This window comes from Choloepus didactylus, chromosome X (assembly GCF_015220235.1).
Source record: "Choloepus didactylus isolate mChoDid1 chromosome X, mChoDid1.pri, whole genome shotgun sequence".
NCBI lineage: Eukaryota > Metazoa > Chordata > Mammalia > Pilosa > Megalonychidae > Choloepus > Choloepus didactylus.
In genome coordinates, this window is record NC_051334.1 from 86,600,878 (window position 1) to 86,607,682 (window position 6,805).

The window sequence follows — 6,805 nt, forward strand, 5'->3', positions numbered from 1 at the left end:
AATTATCTATAATTTGACAGAGCTATAGCTTTGTGGAGTGCACTTTCCCTTACCTACCAGCAGATGGCACCCCCAGCCACCTATTACCCTCAAGCCAGCTCTCCTCAACTTCATCTATGCAGCTAGTGGGTGTCCAAACCTTGTGGAGGCCCAGTCAGTGCACCAATTTTCCCTGTGCAGTTGGGAGTGCCAGCCCTGAGGGTCGGGTTGTGGCCTGTGCAGTTAGGCAGGGAAGACAGCTTTAAGACCCAGAGCTTCCAGCCATTCCCATGGCTGAAACTGGAATACCCTGGCACTGTTGCACGAGTCCAAACCTTAAGCTCAGATTCCCCCACAGTTTCTCTCTGCCATGGGCCCACAAGTCCCTGGGATTGGTGTAGGGCTCTTGGCACTTCTGTGTAGGACATCACCTCTAAGCTGTGGAGTCCACAGGCCTCCACAGAGGAAGACTGTGCAATGTCACAGGCAAGCAGAATCCCCAAGGGAAGCTCTCCACTGTGGTGCTGTAAAGGGGTGTCTCCCAGCCTGCTGACAGTATGGTAACTTCCCACTTCTGCAGTCCTCTGCCTGCAGCATCAGACCATTCCTGGCTCTGGGACAATTAGCTGTGTGTGTACGAAAGGCTGGCACCCATGCCAGATACTGAGGCAGGTTTCCGGGGTGTAGAAGGTACTCCCCACTGCACTCAACTGTGTGGCTCTCGCTGCCAGATCCACAGCTGCTTTCTGGGTTTTTAAACTAACCCACCTCCAAATGCTGACCCCAAGTTTCCCCCCACTGTGGTGCCACTTGGCTGCTGTTTCCCTAGCAGCCTCAAACACTCACTTGATTCCAAATGCAGACTCTTGGTTTCACCAAGTGCACATCATTGTGGATGTAGTGGACCTTGTCCAGCCAGTAGAACCCTGGAACTGCTATTCTGGGGCACTTTCTGCCTTTTATTTAGTGTTTTTCTTGGAGAATTATTTTGCTCTGTCTCTCCTAATCCGCCATCTTGGATCCATGACCCCTGGGCTTTTACTTGTAAGAAGCTTTTTTTAAAAATTAAATTCAGTTTTATTGAGATATATTCACATACCATACAATCATCTATGGTGTACAATCAAGTTTTCACAGTACCATCATATAGTTATGCATTCATCACCCCAATCTATTTTTGAACATTTTCCTTACACCAGAAAGAATCAGAATAAGAATCAAAAACAAAAGTAAAAAAGAACACCAAAATCAACCCCCCATCCCACTCTATTTTTCATTTAGTTTTTGTCCCCATTTTTCTACTCATCCATCCATACACTGGATAAAGGGAGTAAGATCCACAGGGTTTTCACAATCACACTGTCACCCTTTATAATCTACATTGTTATACAATCATCTTCAAGAGTCAAGGCTACTGGGTTGGAGTTTGGTAGATTCAGGTACTTACTTCTAGGTAATCCAATATGTTAAAACCTAAAAAGTGTTATCTATATAGTGTGTAAGAATGTCCACCAGAGTGACCTCTCAACTCCATTTGAAATCTCTCAGCCACTGAAGCTTTATTACATTTCATTTTGCCTCCGCTTTTGGTTAAGAAGATGTTCTCAATCCCAGGATGCTGGGTCAAGATTCATCCCTGGGAATCATATCCTGTGTTGCCAGGGAGATTTACACCCCTGGGAGTCAGATTCCATGTAGGGGAGAGGATAGTGAGATCACCTGACAAGGTGGTTTAGTTAGAGAGAGAGGGCCACATCTGAGCAACAAAGAGGCACTCATGGGGAGAATCTTAGGCACAATTATAAGCAGGTTTAGCCTCTCCTTTGCAGTAACAAGCTTCATAGGGGCAAGCCCCAAGACAGAGGGCTCAGCATGTGAAGCCATCAGCCCCCAATGTTTGTGAGAACAGAAGCAACAATCTAGGTGAGGAAGTCCAGCACCTCTGCATCCTCTCCCAGCTCCTCATGGGGGCCCTGAATATATATTTTTATTCTGTGCCCAAATTACTTTGGGATGTGTTGCTATTTCACTCTAACCTAGACAGACCTACCATAACTCACTTCCTTTTCAAAGTTCCATGTAATTGTTGTGTTTGAACAAACTGACTGTAGAAGTTATATTGTTTAGAAAATATAGACCCTATACCAAATAAACATCTCTTCCCCTGGTCTCACATGGAAGTTGAAGTTTTAACACACAGTCAGTTTCAACCTTTACCCTTTGGCCCAATTTACCATAGTCTTAACCAGATCTGCTTCATTCATATCTTTAATTGAGATCTGGGATCTTTTTCAGCTTTTTTTTTTAACAGTTGCTGTATGCACTAATACTGACATTCATATCTGCCCAGCTCTAGCGCTGAGTTTCAGGTGTCACACAGATACCCAATGTTTATCACCCCAAACTATTTTTGAACATTTTCCTTACACCAGAAAGAATCAGAATAAGAATAAAAAACAAAAGTAAAAATGAACACCCAAATCATCCCTACCATCCCACCCTATTTTTCATCTAGATTTTGTCTCCATTTATCTACTCATCCATCCATACACTGGATAAAGGGAGTGGGATCCACAAGGTTTTCACAATCACACTGTCACCCCTTGCAATCTACATTGTTATACAATTGTCTTCAAGAGCCAAGGCTACTGGGTTGTAGTTTGGTATTTTCAGGTGTTTACTTATAGCTATTCCAATACATTAAAACCTAAAAAGTATTATCTATATAGTGCATAAGGATGTCCACCAGAGTGACCTCTTGACTCCATTTGAAATCTCTCAGCCACTGAGCATTTCATTGCATTTTGCATCTCCCTTTTGGTCAAGAAGATGTTCTCAATCCCATGCTGCCAAGTCCAGATTCATCCCTGGGAGTCATATTGTAGGAATCTTTTTGATGACTGATTGGATCTCTTTACCTGTGATTGGTTTGTTGATGTCTTCTATTTCTTCTTGGGTCAGTCTAGGTATCTGCCAGTTTGGATACATTTTGCCCCCTGCAAAGCCATGATCTTTTTTTTTGAATAACAAAAAATATTTTACTAAAACATAAGATTTACAGAAGTTTCCAGACAAGCCATGCAAAATGGTCACAAGCTTCTTTTTTGAAGGGAGGATTCTACACTTGACAGCAAAGTCACAATGTTATTAGTGAGGGCTGTGATGTTTGTTTAATGTTCCCATTTTGGTTCAAACTTTCAAGCTTGTCCATTTACAGCATCTAAATAAAGTCAGACTTGGCTAGAGGGTATATTCTAAAGAACTGGTTAGCTGCTTTTAACCAATGCATTTAATTAGATCACCATAAGGGGGGGAGCTCATAAAATTAAAATAAAACTACCTCCCTCCTCAAAAATAAAAATAAAGTAAAGAAAAACACCCACACCCCTGCAGCAAACCCTGGCAACTACCTTCATTCACAGTGCTTTATACTCAAACCATGATAGGGAATATGAATAAAAGCAGGAGAGGGGCCACTACTTTTAAACATTTTGCAACAATCCAGATGATACTTCTAGCCTCTGCTCATGCTTTACAAGAGTGAATCAGGACAGGACATAGATTTGCTAAAGTGCATTTAATCACCAAAGGACTGAAGATGTCTGAGCTTTTATCCTGTAATGTTTCTAAGACTGTGTCCATTAAATGCAAACAAAAAAGGAAGAAGTCTTGAGAACAGGAGAAGTGATGCACACTTGATGATCAGATCAATTTAAATATTATTCATGGCATATAGCCTAGTCCATGCTCTAGCTGTTTCTATGGCTTGGGCTTCATTGGTCTTCCACTGCTCTGCTACATCATTTGCTAATGGATCATCTGGATTGGGAGCACTTAACAAAGCCTGGATCGATAGCAGAACTGTGTGGATCTGCAGTGCTGGGGACCACTTATCTTTCAAAATATCTAAAAATATTCTTCCCAACTTGTCTACATTAGGGTGATATATTTTGGTCATGAATCATACATTAGGGGCTGCCATTGGGTATTCTTCTGGAAGGAGTAGTTCAAGTTTAAAAGTCCCTCCCTCAAAGGGGGAATCCTGGGGGCCAGCAACGACCACATGAAAATAATGGGCATTGCTTTCATCTGATTCTGCTTTAATACCGGGAACTGGTTCTGCCAACAAATGCTGGGTTTCCTTGATAATCCTGCAGGGCATCCCAGCCATCTTGTCAGATCCCGAGTTTGGCCTCTGGTTTTGTCTCTGGCTCCACTCACCTCACCATCATGATCTTTTTTTTTTTTTTTTTTTTTTTTTTAATCATCATTTTATTGAGATATATTCACATACCACGCAGTCATACAAAACAAATTGTACTTTCGATTGTTTACAGTACCATTACATAGTTGTACATTCATCACCTAAATCAATCCCTGACACCTTCATTAGCACACACACAAAAATAACAAGAATAATAATTAGAGTGAAAAAGAGCAATTGAAGTAAAAAAGAACACTGGGTACCTTTGTCTGTTTGTTTCCTTCCCCTACTTTTCTACACATCCATCCATAAACTAGACAAAGTGGAGTTTGGTCCTTATGGCATTCCCAATCCCATTGTCACCCCTCATAAGCTACATTTTTATACAACTGTCTTCGAGATTCATGGGTTCTGGGTTGTAGTTTGATAGTTTCAGGTATCCACCACCAGCTACCCCAATTCTTTAGAACCTAAAAAAGGTTGTCTAAAGTGTGCGTAAGAGTGCCCACCAGAGTGATCTCTCGGATCGTTTTGGAATCTCTCTGCCACTGAAGCTTATTTCATTTCCTTTCACATCCCCCTTTTGGTCAAGAAGATGTTCTCCATCCCACGATGCCGGGTCTACATTCCTCCCCGGGAGTCATATTCCACGTTGCCAGGGAGATTCACTTCCCTGGGTGTCTGATCCCACGTAGGGGGGAGGGCAGTGATTTCACCTTTCAAGTTGGCTTAGCCAGAGAGAGAGGGCCACATCTGAGCAACAAAGAGGCATTCAGGAGGAGACTCTTAGGCACAAATACAGGGAGGCCTAGCCTCTCCTTTGCAGCAACCGTCTTCCCAAGGGTAAAACTTATGGTAGAGGGCTCAACCCATCAAACCACCAGTCCCCTATGTCTGTGGTCATGTTAGCAACCATGGAGGTGGGGTAGGCGAATACCCCTGCATTCTCCACAGGCTCCTCAAGGGGGCACTACATCTTTTTTTTTTTTCCCTTGTTTGTCTTTTTTCTTTTTTCTTTTTTTTAACTTTCCCTTCTTTTTTAAATCAACTGTATGAAAAAAAAAGTTAAAAAGAAAACAAACATACAATAAAAGAACATTTCAAAGAGACCATAACAAGGGAGTAAGAAAAAGACAACTAACCTAAGATAACTGCTTAACTTCCAACATGTTCCTACTTTACCCCAAGAAAGTTATATAATATAGCAACATTTCAGTGAACTTGTTCCTACTACATCCATCAGAAATTAACAGACCATAGTCATTTCTGGGCATCCCCAGAACGTTAAATAGCTTATCTGTTCTTCTTGGATTATTGTTCCCCATTCCTTAATTGCTCTCTACTGCTAGTTCCCCTACATTCTACATTGTAAACCATTTGTTTTACATTTTTCAAAGTTCACATTAGTGGTAGCATATAATATTTCTCTTTTTGTGCCTGGCTTATTTCGCTCAGCATTATGTCTTCAAGGTTCATCCATGTTGTCATATGTTTCACCAGATCGTTCCTTCTTACTGCCGCGTAGTATTCCATAGTGTGTATATACCACATTTTATTTATCCACTCATCTGTTGAAGGACATTTGGGTTGTTTCCATCTCTTGGCAATTGTGAATAATGCTGCTATGAACATTGGCGTGCAGATATCTGTTCGTGTCACTGCTTTCCGATCTTCCGGGTATATACCGAGAAGTGCAATCGCTGGATCGAATGGTAGCTCTATATCTAGTTTTCTAAGGAACTGCCAGACTGACTTCCAGAGTGGCTGAACCATTATACAGTCCCACCAACAATGAATAAGAGTTCCAATTTCTCCACATCCCCTCCAGCATTTGTAGTTTCCTGTTTGTTTAATGGCAGCCATTCTAACCGGTGTTAGATGGTATCTCATTGTGGTCTTAATTTGCATCTCTCTAATAGCTAGTGAAGCTGAACATTTTTTCATGTGTTTCTTGGCCATTTGTATTTCCTCTTCAGAGAACTGTCTTTTCATATCTTTTGTCCATTTTATAATTGGGCTGTCTGTACTATTGTCATTGAGTTGTAGGATTTCTTTGTATATGCAAGATATCAGTCTTTTGTCAGATACATGGTTTCCAAAAATTTTTTCCCATTGAGTTGGCTGCCTCTTTACCTTTTTGAGAAATTCCTTTGAGGTGCAGAAACTTCTAAGCTTGAGGAGATCCCATTTATCTATTTTCTCTTTTGTTGCTTGTGCTTTGGGTATAAAGTCTAGGAAGTGGCCTCCTAATACAAGGTCTTGAAGATGTTTTCCTACATTATCTTCTAGGAGTTTTATGGTACTTTCTTTTATATTGAGATCTTTGGTCCATTTTGAGTTAATTTTTGTGTAGGGGGTGAGGTAGGGGTCCTCTTTCATTCTTTTGGATATGGATATCCAACTCTCCCAGCCCCATTTGTTGAAAAGACCGTTATGGCTCAGTTCGGTGACTTTGGGGGCCTTATCAAAGATGAGTCGGCCATAGATCTGAGGGTCTATCTCTGAATTCTCAATTCGATTCCATTGATCTATATGTCTATCTTTGTGCCAGTACCATGCTGTTTTGGCAACTGTGGCTTTATAATAAGCTTCAAAGTCAGGGAGTGTAAGTCCTCCCACTTC

General features: G+C 41.4%; 1 pseudogene; it reads right to left on the bottom strand.

The window, feature by feature from the left end:
• Window positions 1–3,691: 3,691 nt before the first annotated feature.
• On the bottom strand, window positions 3,692–4,150 carry LOC119523490 (annotated as a pseudogene).
• Window positions 4,151–6,805: the final 2,655 nt, after the last annotated feature.